The sequence below is a fragment of the Populus trichocarpa genome, chromosome 11, assembly GCF_000002775.5.
Source record: "Populus trichocarpa isolate Nisqually-1 chromosome 11, P.trichocarpa_v4.1, whole genome shotgun sequence".
NCBI lineage: Eukaryota > Viridiplantae > Streptophyta > Magnoliopsida > Malpighiales > Salicaceae > Populus > Populus trichocarpa.
The window spans coordinates 422,879-443,006 of record NC_037295.2 but is presented as its reverse complement, the minus strand read 5'-3'; the positions used below and the strand labels follow the sequence as shown (position 1 = coordinate 443,006).

The 20,128-nt window shown below is 30.8% G+C and overlaps 1 long non-coding RNA gene across 1 annotated transcript; it reads right to left on the bottom strand.

Moving 5' to 3' along the window:
* Nucleotides 1-236: 236 nt before the first annotated feature.
* LOC127904036 (uncharacterized) lies at nucleotides 237-18,230 on the bottom strand. The gene is made up of 2 exons (XR_008056831.1): nucleotides 17,658-18,230; nucleotides 237-496 (listed from the first exon to the last, which is right to left on the bottom strand). It is a non-coding gene; the product is annotated as an uncharacterized LOC127904036 (long non-coding RNA).
* Between the last annotated feature and the right edge of the window lie 1,898 nt (nucleotides 18,231-20,128).

Here is a 20,128-nt window from a genome sequence, read left to right as displayed (position 1 = left end):
CAAAATTGACCTAACACATATAAATCAAAAGTTGTGATGGATTAAATCTTATATGGAAGCCAAGAGTTGGCATATGGATTAGATAATGCGTGACTTGGGACAACCAAATGCCACCAAGATACAATTGCAAAAAAAAACCTTAAAAATAGAAGTTGAAACTAGATTTAGAGGCAAAAAAATGTTTTTTTTTACCCAAAAATATGAGAAAATGCCGGAAACTAAAAACCATACACACATACAAGAATTTCTTTTATATAATATAAATTCGAAGTGAAGATACAAGAATCATCCTTGTTGGGGATGTCTACAAAGGCACAGTAGAACAAACCTAATCAAAGATGTTGGAACTGTATCCACTCCAACAGACACAAAGCACATCTCACATAAATAAGCATAATACCCAAAACAAAATACAACAATGACAGAACACCAAGGCAGAGTATTGAAGGAAACAAATTCATAGGGACAATTGTTCTTACGACTAGCTAGGACTTACCTTCTGCAAGACAGACACATATTGTATTTTGACCTAACTCATTACACAACCAGAGTGAACTCCAGACAGATCCAAAAGATAGTTTCTACTTGCCTGCCACACTAAACATGAGCCCAGCCTCATGCTTTGATTTATGGAGAGCTATTACTGTTGATCATCAATTGAATACCAGAAACCAAAATGCTTTCTTTCAGCTCTGATACGATAAATTCTTTCACCATTCTCTTCCTCATCCATAGTCAAGATAACTTTATCTCCTTTCTTGAGCCCTTTCTGATGAACATAGTCATGCCATTCGCTTGGGTTTTGTGGATATCGTTCGAAAATCCCCAAATAATCCGAAGCGAAAAAAAAAAGATAGAATTAAAACTTGATGATTTTTTATGGGAACTCCAATCCATTTTCTTCTTTGAAGAAAACATCAACGACGCTGATTGCTAGGATATAGATCTCTTGTCGTATAGTGGATATTTGTTTTTTATTAATTTAAAAAATGGTAAGTAGGCACATGAGCTTCAAAGACAAAAGGATAGAAGAGTTTGCAAACTTGTCGTGCGATATTAGGGTGATTGCCGCTCGCTCCAATGTAACTTTTCTTAATTGCGGTGCGACAATGTGCAAAATCTCACATAATTACATATTCGAATCTCACAAGTTTCATTCTCTATTTTATTTGAGATTAATTAATAACATAAGATGGTATTATATTAAAAAATAATATAAATTATATTAATCTGATTGATTCTACTACTGGTCTTTCGAAGCAAGATAACTCTGTCCGAAATTAAGAAAATGATATCACACCAACTCCCTAAAGAAAAGAACGTGCAAGTTTGGTCGTTTATTTGAGTAGGTCAAAGATAAATGGAAAGATATTTAATGTTTCATCTCCTTGGACACTGGCTAGAGCTGACGTTTGCTTACCAAAAGTGAACATATATCTCCCAATAATTAAAAGGAGTTGGAAGTGGTTTGGTAATATTCTTTCTTGGACTCGTAAAGTTTGACAAAGATAACCTGAAATTAATGTCGTCGCCAGGAAGAATATATGTTAGACGTTGGCCGCCTTATCAAACATTAATTTGTCTTTTGTCTTTTGGTTTTTATGAGCCAAGAGTGCAGCCGATTTGTGACGTAGGGACATGAGATTGAAAGAGATACTGGAAACTTATCTAGTCATGTTACGGTGACTGTCGCTCGTTTACATCTAACTTTTCTTAATTGTCGCGTGACTAACCGATTATATCCAACCTAACCAAACCGATTAATGTTTCATCTCCTTAGACACTGGCCAGTGCCAACGTTTTCTTGCCATAAGTGATTGAAAAGTCATTGTGAGAGAGAATCTTATCTATTGGCGGCTAATCGAACCTCAATTTTTCTTTTATTTTTTATGTTGTCTTTTACGAACCAAAATTGCAACTGATTTCTATTAAATTTTAGCATTCTAATCGATAAATTCATGTTAAAAACTTCATATAAAAATTAAATTTTACTATGGCTAGGTTTAGTGCAAGAATCAAGAGGAAAAAAAAAAGCTTTAATGATCTATTAACCACACATGTCGCCAAAACATAAAGGGGACGTTAGGCACTTTCTAACACTATCCTATAATCTAGGCTATTTTGGCTAATAGGTAATGCAAAACATGTCGTCCAAGACCCATGAACACACCCAAGCACTCACGTCTATGATGCACATGTTAGCCACCATTTTTTAATAATATTTTAATATACTCCGTAGCTCATGTGATAAAAAAAAAAAAACATAATAAAAATACATGACAACAAGTTTATGATTTTTTTTCTATCATGGGTAATTTTATTATTTTATTGTTTTTAAAAAAGGTTAAAGGACTAGGCAGTCCCTGAACCTTTTTGGCCACTTCCGATTAATTATTTGTGCAACTTGCAAATTAACTTATGCTGCACATGGCACGCAGGGCATCGGATTTCTCTTCTCTCGTACACGTGGATCACTTAGCTTGCTGAGACCATCTTGTCATTCTAATGTTTCGTAAAGTTTGCCAGTTTCATTTCCTAAAAAAAAAGTCAAAGAGAACCTGTCTTATAAGATTATTTTTTTCAAAATAATTTAATTGATAATGATCTGTAGAATTTATGTAAATGATATCTGACTTGAAATATTAATTAAGGAAGGCCTTAAATTGATAGTTAAGGAAGACATTGAATCGGGAAAGTGATCTCAATATATTCTCCAAATAAAATATTTTCTCAATTGAATTAAAAAGCCTAATGTAGCTAAATTTGTATCCTAATAATTAATTAATTGGTTAAAAACCTAGACATGTGATTTGACCAATGTTTCTCTTTTTAATTTATTTGAAGAACGAACCAATTAATTAATTATTTGTATACTCGTGATTAAGACTACTTTCAGTCCAAGTGATATAAAACAATTCAAAGGGAGTCTAACACATTATGCTCACAAACTTACAAAATCGATTAGTTCTCATGGTGGGTGAAGATTTCTCTCTCTCTCTCTCTCTCATTTTCTCTTTGAATACGGGGGGATTTTCGAACGATATCCATAGTATAATCTAGCACACACCACATTTCGGACAGGGATTTGAAGCTGCCAACATTAATTGCTCCATTAATTAATTTCTTGGACGATGATGATTACATCTAAACGATAAAGAGGATAATTTTTTTAAAAAGAAAAGGACGTTGATGAATTCTCTTTAGAACTGATCCAATCAACAAAGCTGGTCGGTCGCCAGGATATAGGCCTTGGTCGTAGGTAAGCGAGCGCATGGGATTAAGAGAGAAAAGGATACAAGTGTGTTTGTAAACTTATCTTGTGATATTAGGGTGATTGTCGCTCGTTTACAGGTAACTTTTCTTAATTGTCGAGCGACGATGGCCTTCTAAATTGTATTCAGTACTGTGAAAGATCAGAAATAATCGATTACATGGCTTACCACTATATTATGGTTCGACATATAATACATAGACAAGTCACATCTTCGACTAACTTTTTGACCATTCAATATCTTGTCACTCAATATATTACAAAGTGTGAAACGTTTTTAATTTTTAAAACAATTTAGGATGAAAAAGACTAATTCAAACACTTTAGGATGCTGTTATCGCATGATAAACAACAAGTTATTTTATTAAACAATACCAAATGACGAATTGGATCGAATTAAAAATAATATTTTACAAATTAAAGAGAAAATAAAAATTCTCTACAAATAATTTTGAGATACATTTCCAAAACATAAAAATATACATCTTCCTTTCATCTCGTGGCCTACATTTGAGCAGGGAACACATCCAACATTCTTCTATCAATCTCCATAACTGTACAGGGATCGGGATCGAAGCTAATTCTAAAACATTGAGATATTTTTTAATCAAATTAAAAAAAAATAACTTTATTGAGTATGCTAAATACATGGCCAATTTATAAGGGTGGGATGACAGTTTATAAAAATAAACTAAATAGAAACAATGCAGGTCAATTCTTAGGCCAAAAATAATAATAAAAGGCAAAACTGCAGAAAAATAAAGAAAAGTAAGAAAAACTTGATTCAACCCATTTACCTCAACAACCTAATAATATAATATTGAATGATAAAATTAAAATTAAAAATTAAAAAAACCTAAATTAAATGGGGCAAATCTTTTAAACTCATGTCTTGAATCATGAGACCAGGTTACACCATAGAAGATAGACGTAAAAAAATCACAAAACAAAATTCTCAATTATCAAAAATTTAAAAATAAAATAAATAGTAATTAAATAAACGAGAACCAAATCTGGTATAAAAATCAATTGAAATAAAATAATAAGGGGTAACATTGAAAAATAAAATAAATTAAGAAAATGATAAAAAAAAGAAAGTAGCAGTCAAAAGAACGAAGAATTAATTTAGTATTAATATTAAATGAAATAACAAAATGAGGGATTAATTGAAAAATAAAATAAATGAAGAAAATGATAAAAAAAATTAGCAATTAAAAAAATAAGGACTAAGTTTGGTAGGTGAAAAAATAGAAGAATGATGAAATTGAAAAAACATTCTAATTTTATAAATGATTTCAAATAAAACAAATAGTAACTAAAAAAACCAAGGACTAAATTCGAAGAAAAACCAAGTTAAAGGGTGGGTCTGAAAAATAGAAAGGTTTTGCACATGACAAACTTGTGGTCCATTTGCCACACGCACTGCCTAAACATGGAGCGGCCGCCAAGCATTTTTCAACGCCACTTTGAAATCTAAGGTATTTGGTCAAAGGGTGATGTCATACGCGTCATTCCAAACCTGCATACGCACTCAAGGCTAACGTATGCAATGCACACAATAATTATTTTTTAAAATAATATTTAAATTTGATAAATTATCAAATCACCCCTTAGCCAATGTGATAATAACAAGAAAAAAAAACATAATCATAAGATAAAAAGTCCTTGACAATAGTTTAAGGAGTTTTTACTTTCAATGATAATTTTTTTTATTTTACTGTTTTTAAAAAAGTTAAAAGACCATGTAGCCCTGGATATGAGCTTTTTTTTTTTTTTTTGCTTTTTAAAAGTAATTCAGTTTTTTCACTCTTAAAAAATAAGATTGCTAATTTAATTCTGATTGTTGGTTATTGGGTTAGGTCTGGTTCGTCTATGTACGATGAGTCTGATCCAAGTATTTAGGGTTATTAAATGAGAAAACCACTTCTTGTATTTATATAAATACGGACATAATTACCTATATGAAAAGACGAGTTTTTCATTTTATTTATCAGAATATAGTTGTTCCTTTCTCTTCCTCCCAGCAAAAATATCAACATATTGTAGCAATTCACGATACATGGAGCTTTCATTTTGTCCGTAGTACTGATGTGTTATATATTTGATGTATCTTCAACTTCTCTATCTAAGGTTGTGTTTGTTTTCTAGAAAATGATTTTCGGGAAATTACTTTCCAAACTTTTCTGTGTTTTTTGCCATTAGAAACGTTTGTCAGTGGAAAACACTTTTCAGTCAAAGAAAGATTTGACTTGGTTTTCAGGAAAGTGTTTTCCTGAAAAATTTAGGCGGAAAACACTTTTCGGAAGTTGTAAAAAATTTAGAAATGTCATATTATTTGCTGATTATATCAAATTTGGTCCTCAAACTTTTGATTGCTATATATATTTTGTTTTGAATATTTATTTTTCAATTTCATCTCTTAAAATTTAATTTTTATATTAACTTTGGTCCTCATTTTTATAATTGTTATTTGCTTTTCCCTTATCATTTTTTTATTGAAATTTTTTATCTATCAAATTTGGTCCTCATTCTTTTAATTGTTACTTATTTTATTTGAAATAATTTATGAAATGTTAATTATTATTATTTTAATTTCTTCATCTTTCATTTTTTTTATTTTTTAGATTTGATATCTATTATTTTTTTTATTATTTATTTTATTTTAGATAATTTATGAAATTATATTTTTTTTCAATTTCATTCTCATTCAACTTTTTAATTTGTAAGATTTGTTCTGCATTATTTTAATAAACTTGAGAAAAATAAAACATTAATAAGTTATTTTCCAACTCATTTTTCATGACATAACCAAATATTAGAAAGTGTTTTTCAACTTATTTTTCATTACACTACCAAATATCAGAAAATAATTCACTTTCCCGGAATTCACTTTTAAAAAAAAAACTACTTTCCAGCAAACAAACGAGGTTTAAATCCCGTTTATTTTATAAAGAAGTTGTTCCTTACCAAGACCAAATGACTGCCGCAAAATTCATTGCTAACCTTGTGATATCATTTCAATCAGTATTAAAGACATTCTAAACGATCAAGCTTTAAAACCTTTTTGTGGTCGGCAAAAAGGGCAAGAGATTTGGGGTTGTTCTACTTTTGGAAATTTTGATGTTAGGCTGAGCTAGCTGCCAAAAAGGCAAGCATTAAGGTCAAAATGTGAAGACCCACACCCCAACACTCACAGGCTGTGTAGACTCTTGCATTTAGCCTTTCATCGATCGTTCGCATCTTGCAAGATTCAAGACATAAAGTGCAGATAGCTCGAAACTTTCAGTGATCTTGGAAACAATAGCTTGCATAGGCAAATTCTTTTTCTAGTGAGAACCGGTGGACATATTTTTTAGACCAAAATGTATTTAATTTTCTTGAGCTATTAATCAAAGTGTCACTAATCTTGGTCGTGCAAGTCTGGTCGTTTATTTGAGCAGTCGAGAAATAAATGGAAAGATTAATGTTTCGTCTCCTTGGACACTGGCTAGAGCTGACGTTCGCTTACCAAAAGTGACCATATACCTGCCATGCTCTCCCAATAATTAAAAGGAGTTGGAATTGGTTTGGTAATAATCTTTCTTGTCATGATAGAGTCATTGTCGCTCGTTTACATCAAACTTTTCTTAATTGTCGCGTGACAATGGGATTCTTCTATATTGTATTCAAAAAGTTCAAAGAAAAGAAAAGCAAAGGTAATATGACATATCAGACCACCTAGCTCAGCAGTTTGTTTAATGTACATTTTAAAATCCTAGTTTCTTTAATTACTGATGATGATTTCTATTTTTTCTTGACATGAGCTAGGATCTCCAGGTTTTTTAATTACTTGGTAACGATTTCTAATTTTTCTTTATATATATCTTTCCCCTTTAATTTTAGGGAGTTCCAGTTGATGTCATGGTCTTACAATGCTTAAAACAAATTGGGAAAAAAAACACCAAAATTACCCACAAATATAGAATTACAAGCCAAAAAAACTCATAACAGCATGCCCTTTTCTTATAAAAGAAAAAACGGAAATTAATACACAACATACCTCCATGTACTGGTAAGTCTTCACAGCACATAAAGTACAGGAACCAGTGATTAATGGTGCAAACAACTACGAAGGATACAGCGTACAAAGCCACTAGGCTAATTAACTTAATACCAAAATTACAACAACAAGACTTAACATCAAGGAAGAAAGAGGGGCAACATTTCTTATAATCAAGACATATAACACACCTTAAAGTATTTCCATTTTTAGTTTGCAAACTGTTCAACTGGAATCCACATGCCCATCGTCAGGTTTCTTTCAGCCGTGATACGATAACTCCTGACAACATTTCCCTCCACTTGCATAATCAACTTAACTCTATCTCCTTTCTTCAACCCTTTCTCATGAGCATAGCTCCCCCATTGGCCAGACATCCAAGGCTTCTTATATCTTCCCTCGTTGCGAATGGAGACCTTGAATTCCCATGGCTGGTCTCCCGTGTCCATTGCAACAAATTCGAAATAATTTTGACCATCAGGGATGGGGAAATTTCCAAGGCTTTCCATCGGAAGTTCCATTCGATTATTTGTTGCATCACTCTTGGACAATGCTTTTTCCATTGCCACCTGCTCCATTTCTAGCAAATTAAAAGGGCTGAGAAAAATTTATAAAAGAAAATTAGAAATCTATTTGCCAAATGATATGGAATCTTTTGTAGGGATTTTGGTATGAAAATAGAAGAGCTAGTGTCGTTATTTATACTGATCAGTGGGCAATGTTGGAAGGTCTAAGTCCTTATCTGGCCGCATTCACTTGTGTTTTTTGGTTGCTTGTCGAGCTTGTTCTCTGGATGTCGTTCGAAAATCCCCAAATAATCCGAAGGGAAAAAAGAAGAAGAAAGAATAAAAAAAAAATCCAAGTTCGCAAATGACATTGATGGATTCTCGTTTAATTGTTTTATTACACTAGGACAGCTTTGACAATGATTGATCCAATGTTGAAAATGGTGTCCTAAATACTTTTTATTACACTAGAACACCTTTGACAATGATTGATCCAATGTTGACTTGAAAAACATTGTTTCTAAGACAAATTACCATTCAAGTAAAAAACTCAAGATTAAATAAGGTTAAAAAATAGTTTTATTCTATTCAATGTACGTCATATATAAGATAAGAAAATACTTAAGATGGTAACAAAGAAATAAAATTAATATCTTTGCTATTGTTTTCTTCTTCTTCTTCTTCTTCTTTGATAGTTAAGGAAGACATTGAATTGAGAAAATGATCTCAATATATTGTCCGATTAAAATATTTTCCCAATTGAATTAAAAGCCTAATGTAGCTAAATTTGTAGCCAGACATGTGATTTGACCAATGTTTCTCTTTTTAATTTATTTGAAGAACGAACAATTTATTAATTATTTGTATACTCGTGATTAAGATTACTTTCAGTCCAAGTGATATAAAACAAAGTCAAAGAGAGTCTAACACATTATGCTCACAAACTTACGAAATCGATTAAGTTCTCGTGGTGGGTGAAGATTCTCTCTCTCTAATTTTTTCTCTTTGAATACGGGGATTTTCGAACGATATCCATAGTATAATCTAGCACACACCACATTTCGGACAGGGATTTGAAGCTGCCAACATTGCTTGCTCCATTAATTAATTTCTTGGACGATGATGATTGCATCTAAACGATAAAGAGGATAATTTTTTAAAAAAGAAAAGGACGTTGATGAATTCTCTTTAGAACTGATCCAATCAACGAAGCTGGTCGGTCGCCAGGATATAAGCCTTGGTCGTAAGTAAGCGCATGGGATTAAGAGAGAAAAAGATACAACTGTGTTTGTAAACTTATCTTGTGATATTAGGGTGATTGTCGCTCGTTAATTTACAGGTAACTTTTCTTAATTGTCGAGCGACGATGGCCTTCTATATTATATTCAGTACTGTGAGAGATCAGAAATAATCGATTACATAATTAGCTTACCACTATATTATGGTTCGACATATAATACATAGACAAGTCACATCTTCGACTAACTTTTTGACCATTCGATATCTTGTCACTCATATTACAAAGTGTGAAACATTTTTAATTCCATCACAAGACCCAAAAAAAATAACCTTCTTAAAACAATTTAGGATGCTGTTATCGCATGATAAAGGGAGAAGATGTGACTCATTTCTGAAAATTAACACTCAACTATCATTTTTTAAAAAAAAAAATTACAAACATTCAACTATCATATTGGTATTTGACAGTTATGATCTGATTTTGATATAAAGGATAAAAATCATACCAAACCAACTCACTCCTAAGTTCGTTGAAGTTCACACTAATTAAGTATCATCGTATGCACACTTCGGCGGGTATTTGCTTACGAAACCTGACCAAGAAAGTCAGGATCTGCCTGACACTAGCCCCGGACTCCGAGACATCATGACTTTGTCAATTTTATATTATATTATCTTGGTGTAGTAATCTTGGAAACACACACACACACACACAAATGACAGTGCCGAAAAGACGAAATATAATATGCTTTCAGTATGTGTGTTAGTAGCCTGTTATTCCATGGCTAGCTTGACAACAAGTTTAGATTGCACGTTAACTGAGACTAATTAAGTGTCCGGTATCCACGTTCAATTTATTTATTTATTTATTTTTGGTTAAAAATTATTTTTTTTTAGTATTTATGTATTGTTTTGATGCGCTAATGTCAAAAATTATTTTTTAAAATATATAAAAAATATCATTTTAATTAATTAAAAAAAACATTTTGAATATAACTTTTAATTAATTGAAAAAATCACACTTACAGAATTCTGTTTGAAAAAAGAAAAACCTTTGAAATATATTATCTTTCAATTAAGAAATAAAGACTGGGTCCTTATAGCGTAAAGTGTGATGGAAGACCTTCTAAGTGTTTGGATAAAATATCAATTCTATCTTATTCATAAACAGACACGTTACTGAGATTCGAAATGGATATCAGACCATCTCACTCGAAAGTTTGTGTAATGTAAGCGCACCATTATATACCTCAATAAGATATCATAACTCAATTTTTAACCATTTACTTTTCAAATAAAAATAGAATTTTTTTTAAAAACAATATGCATTTTCAGTAAATTTAATCAATTCTAATCATTTTATTATTTATGTCACATTTATTGATTTTATGTGTTAAATTAATTTAGAAAAAAATCATTAAAAATGAAAAAAAAATTAAAGATTAAAACAATAAAAAAATATATAGTTTGGGAGCGAAATTGAACCAATAATTAAGTTTTACATATCAAAAATCAAGTTTGTAAAGTTTAGTTAAATCCAAGAATGATTTGGACTATAATTATTCTCTTTTCAAGGCGGTGATAATTAGGAATTACTGATGGAATGAGAATTCTAGCGCGCTGACAATTAATACTTTTTTTTACCGTGGTACACTTTCCCAACGGAATCACCAACGAAATGAGAATTCTAATGCGCTAGTAATTAATGTTTTTTTTACTGTTGACTATTTACTCTTTTACCAATAAAATCACCGACAAAATAAAAAGTCGTCAGTAATATTTTACTTTGCCTTCACATACGGAATCACCAATAAAAATTTTAAAGATATTAATATTTAATATTCCATCAGGAATTTCTTCAATAAAACCTAATATAAAAAACCACGGACACAATAGACGAGGTTTCATCTTCTTCATTCATCTTCTTTCATCCTCTCTCTTTTTCTCTCTTCTTCTTCATTTTCTTATTTTTGTTCACGACCCAAGCTGAAAATCAAGCATCATCTTCTCTTCTCGTCCTAAGGTACATTGTCATTCTTCATTAATTTTTCTATTTTCCAGCTTTTTTAACAATCCCTTTTCATTTATGTTGTGATGTCGTGGTTGTCGAGGGGGTGTCGTGATGTCGAGGTGACGACGAGGTTTATCGTGCCTCCTGAGGAGATGTGTGTTGTTAGGAAGGTTTTTAGAGTTAATCATAAAATTATTATTAAAGTTCAGGAGTCGCGCACATTATATTATGGTTGCTAGGAACCTATAGTCTACAAGAGTCTGGGTAAGGGACTAGTTGTGCAAGGGGAAGATAAGTCATCCCTAGTGCACCCTACCTAAAGTAAGCTGCATTGTTGTTTGATTATTTTTCTAGGTCGGGTTTCTATTTGTTGGTCCCGTCTAAGGTTCAAGGTAGATCTTCCTTCATGAGAGAGTCTCTACTTCATCGAGTTTAATCCTAATCGTTTTAAATTTTGAATTTTATTATTGCATTAATTTTATACCTTGTATCTTTAATATTTGATGGTGTATTCTATTATGTAATTTTACACCCCATAAATATTAAAGTCTATATCTAGATCTTAAAAAAAAATTGGTAAAGTGTTTTTGATATTTTGATCAAATCCTAATGGATAATCAAAAATTGGTTACGATATTCATTTTTTTAATTTTAAAAACATGAGAAAGGTGCAATGTTTATCTTTTTAAGAAAATATGTTTGGAAAATTTTAGGATTTGATCGTATGCATGAAAATAAAAAAAAATAAAAAAAAAGATTAATTCAAAAATTTTAATTTTTTTTGAAACTTTTTAGAAATTTTTAAGAGAAAGCCAAGTATTTTAATATCATTTGGATGGGCCAAAATTGGCTCGGCCCAACATTAACTGCATAAACAGTGGATAAAAAAAGAAAAAGAGGAGCATGTAATCACAAATTACTAATGAGAGTTTTTTTAATGGATTGTTTTTATTTATGAGTCCATTAATAAAATACTTACTGATAAATTATAATTACAAATATAAACAAAAATTTTCATCCATGAAACTATTAAATTTGATACCGTAAAAACAAATTCTAAACGAGCTAGCTGCCAAAGAGGCAAGCATCAATGTCAAAATGTGAAGACCCACACCCCCAACACTCTCAAGCTGTCTTTCAATAAATTATCAATCGTTCGCATCTTGCAAAATTGAAGACATAAAGTGCAGCTAGCAAGAAACTTTCAGTGATCTTGGAAAAAATTTTATCGGTAAATTTTTTTTGTAGTGAGAAACGGTGGATATATTTTTAGACAAAAATGTATTTAATACTCTTTAAATAGAAATATCATGCCATCGGTCTTTCAATAAATTATTTGATTGGATCTAATTCTTTAATTCAAATTAGTATTAATCATTTAAAAAATGGTAAGTAGGCAAATGAGCTTATTAATTTAAAAAATGGTAAGTAGGCAAATGAGCTTATTAATTTAAAAAATGGTAAGTAGGCACATGAGCTTCAAAGACACAGAGACAGAAGAGTCTGCAAACTTATCGTGCGATGTTAGGGTGATTGTCGCTCGCTCCAATGTAACTTTTCTTAATTGTGGTGCGACAATGTGCAAAATCTCCTCTTGTCTCTCTTTTTTAATATCATTCTCTTTTTTATTTGAGATTAATTAATATCACAAAAAATATAATTCTATTCAAGATTTAAGCATAAAAAAACTCTCATTTTAAAGATTATATTAAAAAATAATATAAATTATATTAAATTGATTGATTCTACTTGTATTTGGAAGCAAGAGAACTCTATACGAAATTAAAAAAATAATATATCACACCAACTCCCTAAAGAAAAGGCCGTGCGAGTTTGGTCGTTTATTTGAGGAGTCGAAAAATAAATGAAAAGATTAATGTTTCATCTCCTTGGACCCACTAATCATATTGAAAAATTAAAAGAATCATTAAAGCAGTTTTTGTTATCTTATTTCAGCCACCACTCAAGGGAGACAGGTACGTCAGCTGATTTCATAATCTGACGTCATGGATGATGTCATAATCTGACGTTTTATGCATGATTTCACCTTTCAATCATTTTTAATGCGAAATTAAGGAAATAATTAAATCGTTGGCAATTTGGAAAATCCTTCACAAAGAAAGGGTATTTGCATCGGCTAAGCTGCACGCTTCATAGGAGTATCCTATTTGCTTGAGGACTAAAAACACGACATTAATTAATACAGTAAAAACAATAATATTTTAAAACTAATTGAGACTTTGGATTGGATTGTGATAATCTGAATTAATTTTAAAATAATATTTTAAAAATAATTTAAATAATATTATTTTAAAAAAATAAAATAAAAACATTTATTTAATTTTATTTAAGTTTCACTAGTCAATCAAGCAATAAATTAATTTATAGGCCAGTTAAATTTAAAAAAGTTAATATCCAAAATAGTTTTTAAATAAACCTAACTTGAGCTTGGCTATACTTTGAATCAGTATGTTACTTAATTAATTTGCCTAATCGAACCAAATTTAATATCAATATTTTTGTCTTGTTTACTCATTTTATGAAAAGTTTAATTACTAAGCTACAGTTGACTTTTGCTTACCAAAAGTGAACATATATTTGCCTTGCTCTCCCAATCATAATTTTGAAATTCAATCCGATTATCAAACTGGTTAAATAATCAGGTCATGAATTAGATGGGTTGACCCAGATCAACAAAAAAAAAAAATATACAGGCAAGCCTAAGATTGTTATATACATGGAGGCTTTTGAAGGCATGGGGCAGACAACAATCACACAACATTAGCCCAGAAAAAAGTTTTCAATGCACTAAATAAAAACCCAATAATTAAAATCGAGAGAAATACGGCTCATTTACTAGAGCAAATGATCAATTACATAAATTCAAAACTCTAAAATCTATTTTTTTGTCCTACAAGCACAAGGATGCATAGAGAATACTATTGTATGAGAGATCCATATCGCCCTAAGGTGAGCAAATGTAAACACCTCTTCCAAGTCATTAAAAGAATTCATGCAACACATTAGGTAAAAAACTTCTATGATACCAAAGATTTGTCAAGGAAAAAAATTCTCTTTTTTTTTTTGTTGCAAAAGTTGAACTGCTCTGTTTTGATTCAAGCAAATAAATATTTACAAAGACAACCACTTTATAGTATAAATGGCATTTCAGGAAAGTATAGAAATAATCTTAGATCACTAAGTCTTATAATAGCTACAAACTCAAATTTTCTATTTCCATAAGCACCCAAGCATACCTTAGCTTCTGAACTTACTGTCTCAACCGCGCTAGATTGCACATCCATTAGATAATGACAATGAGATACCAGAACAAATTCCACAAATCCACATATCAACAATTACTTCAAAAAGAACAAACCTGAAAAAAAGACTGTGACCAAGGCACTTCAGTTGGCTTAGAACAATGCTTGCTTCTTTCGCCGTGTTCATTTGATTTCTTGTCTATTTCTTTGCTCACACCACCAGACTCCACCTTGGCAGAATTCGGACCAGACGAGGTCTCAAGAGGCAATGCATCTTGCAACCGACGCCGGTTCTTTTGATCTAAATTAGAGTCAATTGTTACTCTCTCTGTCTCTGGTTTTCCATCTCTCCTTACCTATTAGGACTTCAAGAAAACAAAAAATCATTTAGCTGGGTTTCAAAGAGCTGATTTCCTCTTTCGTTAATTAGGTTTGCAACTATCCCTAATATTGCTTTGTTCTTCTTCAGTGTTTTGGCCTTTTAAAAGGCTAAAACGACGTCGTTTAATGACTGCTGATATTGAAAAAATAGACCGGGTCTCACCCGGGTGAACCAGGTCCCGGCGGGTCGATCAGGTTTCACTAGGCCAACTCCCAAGCGAGTTTTTATCTCCACCCGGACCGGTCCTAGACCCGGGTCGGTCGGGTCCCGAGTCAACCCGCCGAGCCTGTCTGGGTTTTAAAACTCTGCTCCCAATAATTAAAGGTGTTGAAAGTGGTTTGGTGATAATCTTTTTTGGACTTGTAAAGTTTTCTAACACATCTTATCAAATAAAAATTTTTTATCCTTAAATATTAAATATACTCACCATTACATTGTATTAAACTTATTTAATTTAATTAAATAAAAAAAATAAAATTGATAGAAATCAAACTCATGAGCATCTCATTTGTTGACGGTCATAAAGGTCTTTGAAAGATATTAGCTTTCAAGAATTAAGAAAATGATTAGTGGGTCCTTCCAAACGTCTGCCAAGTCTTCCTTAAGTCCGATGGATGTTAACGATCCAGCATTAATTAATACTATCTTCTTCCATAAAGAGTGGCTTTTCCAACTTGAAATACTGAAAGAAAGAAAGCGAAATAAAAACTCGGGCCCTACATGTCGGTAACACATTCGAGTTGCGAATCCTTAAAAAAAAAACATGTTAGATGTTTTTTTAATATAATTTTTAAAGGTTATTACGACAGATGTAATAATAATTATAGATAAATCTAGAAGAAAAACATATAATAAAAATAACATTTTATAAAAAATAATACACTAAAAGTGATGTCGTTTTTTTATTAAAAAGAACTAACTCTTTACTTGAATTTTTTATATCAATGTATATTTTAAAATTTTTAATTTTTTTAATTACTAGATAGTGATTCTTAATTTTTCTTGATATGAGCCAATGTGAATTTTAGAATTTTAAATTATTTTAATTATTAGTTGAAGACTCTTAATTTTCTTTGATATATATCTTTTCCCTTTAAGGAAGTTCTAGTTGATGTCATGGTGTCATAATGTTTAAAAAAATTGAGAAAAAAATAGAAAAATAATTTTAATGTAGTTGCAAGTAAAGTTAAGAAAAATAATAATTTGTAAAGTATATTAATAAAAAAAAACTAAGGTAAGTAGGCACATGAGCTTCAAAGCCAAAAGGATAGAAAAGTTTGCAAACTTGTCGTGCGATATTAGGATGATTGCCGCTTGTTCCAACGTAACTTTTCTTAATTGTAGTGCGACAATGTGCAAAATCTCTTCTTGTCTATCTTGTTGAGATTTTGGATTTTAATATCATTCTCTTTTTTATTTGAGATTAATTAATATCACAAAAAATATAGTTTTATTCAAGTTTTAAGTATAAAAAACTTTTATTTTAAAGTTTATATTAAAAAATAATATAAATTATATTAAACTGACTGATTCTACTTGTATTTGGAAGCAAGATAACTCTGTCTGAAATTAAAAAAATATATATATCACACGAACTCCCTAAAGAAAAGGCCGTGCGAGTTTGGTCGTTTATTTGAGTAGTCGAGAAGTAAATGGAAAGATTTATTAATGTTTCATCTCCTTGGACACTGGCTATAGCTGACGTTTGCTTACCAAAAGTGAACATATATCTTTCTTGGACTCGTGAAGTTTGACAAAGATAACCTGAAATTAATGTCGGCGCCAAAAAGAATGTTATTTGTGGGCCGCCTTATCAAACATTAATCTATCTTTTGTCTTTTGTTTTTTAGGAGCCAAAAGTGCTACCGATTTGTCACGTACGGACATTAGATTTAAAGAGATAGAGATTGGAGTTATTTTCATTAATAATAATATTAATTTTTTAAAATTAGATTTATCACTAATATATATAGTTTTATATTCATGTTGTTTTTTTCAAGTTTATATTTTGTAGAAATTTGAGCAAAATAAGGGATGTTTTAGATCTCATTAGCCTTGATAACATTGACCTAGCTTATATTTAAAATATTTGTGTTAAAAAATTTTAATTTCATAATATTTTGATATTTTGTTTAAGTTAAATTACTTTAAGTTAAAGATCTATTTAATCTTGACTATTTAGAAATATTTTAAATTTTAAAATTATATTTATTTGATATTGTGTTTGTATTGCATAATTTATAATTAATTTATCTTGTATTTCATATATATATATATATATATATATATATATATATATATAAACAATACAACCCTGAAATAGCACACCGAAACACTTTGAAACTAAAACATTCAATTCCAATTAAAAAAAACAAAACACCTATCAAAACAAAATTCACAATCATGTATCATGTGATAAAGAGCTATGCAAACTCTAAAATGTTCTTCACTTAAACAATATTATTGAAGACTATCATATATGAGTGAACTATGTTGGATTGTTCAGACATACATGTACCTAAAAAAATCAATCAAACCCAGTCATACTCTAAAGTTAGACTGCCCTCGTATAAGCAATAAAGTTGAAGTACTGAAGCATGTTGGATCCGCCGTCTTAGCCGACATTAGGACCTTTGCTAACCAACAATTTCTTTGACTTAATGGATATTCATAAGAGAAACCAATCAACATTATCTTTGACCTAATGGGTGTTCACAAGAAGTAACAATCAACATTACCTTTAACCAAATGCTTAAAAATTATGGTGAGTGGTATATTCTTGTCAAACATGTTAGAACTGTATCCACTCCAACAAACACAAAGCACATCTCGCATAAATAAGCATAATACCCAAAACAAAATACAACAATGACAGAACACCAAGGCAGAGTACTGAAGGAAACAAATTCATAGGGACACTTGTTCTTACGACTAGCTAGGACTTACCTTCTACAAGACAGACACATATTCTATTTTGACCTAACTCATTACACAACCAGAGTGAACTTAATTCAGACAGATCCAAAAGATAGTTTCTGCTTGCCTGCCACACTAAACATGAGCCCAGCCTCATGCTTCGATTTATGGAGAGCTATTACTGCTGATCATCAATTGAATACCAGAAACCAAAATGCTTTTTTTCAGCTCTGATACGATAAATTCTTTCGCCATTCTCTTCCTCATCCATAGTCAAGATAACTTTATCTCCTTTCTTGAGCCCTTTCTGATGAACATAGTCATGCCATTCGCCCTTTAGCCAAGGTTTCGGATACCTACCTTCATTGCGGATGGAGACCTTAAGTCTCCATTGGTGTTCTTGCATGTCAAATGCCACAAATTGGACCGAGTTCTGACCATCTGGCATGGGGAAGGCCGAGAGACTCCTAGCCGGAAATTCAAGTCGCTTATTTTTTGCATCGCTCTCGGATAGTATTTTGTTCATCACCTCCATTTTTTTTTGTACAATCAAACGGGTTGAGCAAATGGTTCGAAGGATTAAAGTTTAAAGCTAGCAGGGTTAGTGGTGTGAGAGTTCATGCAAGATGATTGTATATATAGTAATGATCATATGAACATCTGAGAAATAAAAAATTAGAGAAGTCTTAATCATAGTGTGATGTTAAGGCGGTGATCGAAAGTTTACATGTAATGTTCTGTTAATCATCGCTCGACAATCACCAGCTTCTAGATTGTGATCATGGTATATATATATATATATATGATGCGTGCAATGCTTGAATATTCAAAAGGCCGGCACTAGTGATACTTCCGATCATTTGACTTGGAAAATTATTTTATATTTTGATATTGATTAAAGCTAAAAGCCCTGTTTAAAAAGTGCTGACGTTTTCTTACCATAAGTGATCATCTATCTCCCAATTATTAAAGGAGTTGGAATCAGATCGAAAAGTCATTGTGAGAAAGAATCTTATATATTGGCGGCTAATCAAACTTTCATTATCTTTTTTTTTTTATTTTGTTTTTTACAAACCAAAATTGCAACTGATTTCAATTAAATTTTAGCATTCTAATCTATAAAGTTATGTTTAAAACTTCATATAGAAATTAAACTTTTCTATGACTAAGTTTAGTGTAGGGATCAAGGAAAAAAAAATCATTGATCTACTGACCACATATGTCATCAAAGCATAGAGAGTATGCTAAACATTTTCCAACGCTGCCCTAGAATCTAGGTTATTTAGCTAAGATTATGTTTGTTTTTGGATTTTAAAAGTATTTTTAAAAAAATTAAAATTTTTATTTTTTTCTTTATTTTAAATTAAATTTTTTTTTATGGTTTTAGATTATTTTAATATGCTGATGTCAAAAAAATAAAAAAATTTAAATTTTTTTTTAATATATTTCCAAGTGAAAAATATTTTAAAAAACAATCATAAACATACTTTCAAAAATAATGCCAAACATAATGTCCAAAACCTATGAACACACCCAAACATTAAGCTGTGCAATTTACGTGTTAATCACTAATTTTTAATAATATTTTAATATAATAAGTTATCAAATCACTTCTGAACTCATGTGATAAAAGAAAAAAAATATAATAAAAAGATAATAAAAAAAACCCGACAATAAGTTTATGATTTTTTTTCTAGGTAATTCTGTTATTTTATTGTTTTTAAAAAAGTTAAAGGACTAGGCAGTCCCTATCACTTTTTGGCCACTTCCGAATAATTATTTGTGCAACTTGCAAATTAACTTATGCTGCACATGGCATAGGATTTCTCTTCTCTCGTACACGTCGATCACTTAGCTTGTCTTATAAGATTATTTTTTTGCCATTCTATTTCTCTCTCTCTCTCTCTCTCTAATTTTCTCTTTGAATACGGGGATTTTCGCACGATATCCATAGTATAATCTATAACATACCACATTTCGGACAGGGATTTGAAGCTGCCAACATTAATTGCTCCATTAATTAATTTCTTGGACGATGATGATTACATCTAAACGATAAGGTTGATGAAGTCTCTTTATTGACTTGTTTGTTTCTGCGTTTCAAAAGCGTTTTTGATAAAATTTAATTTTTTTATTTTTTTATTAACTTCAAATTAATATGTTTTTAGTGTTTTTAAATCATTTTGATGTGCTGATGTCAAAAATGATTTTTAAAAAATAAAAATAAATTATTAACATGTATTTTAACACGAAAAGCTATTTGAAAAACAACCGTAACTACACTGCCAAACAAACCCTAACCTTGATAGTAAGTAAGCGAGCGCATGGGATTAAGGGAGAAAAAGATACAAGAGTTTGTAAACTGATCTTGTGACATGAGGGTGATTGTCGCTCGTTTACAGGTAACTTCTCTTAATTGTCGAGCGACGATGGCCTTCTATGTTGTATTCAGTAGTGTGAAAGATCAGAAATAATCAATTGCGTACATTATTAGCTTACCA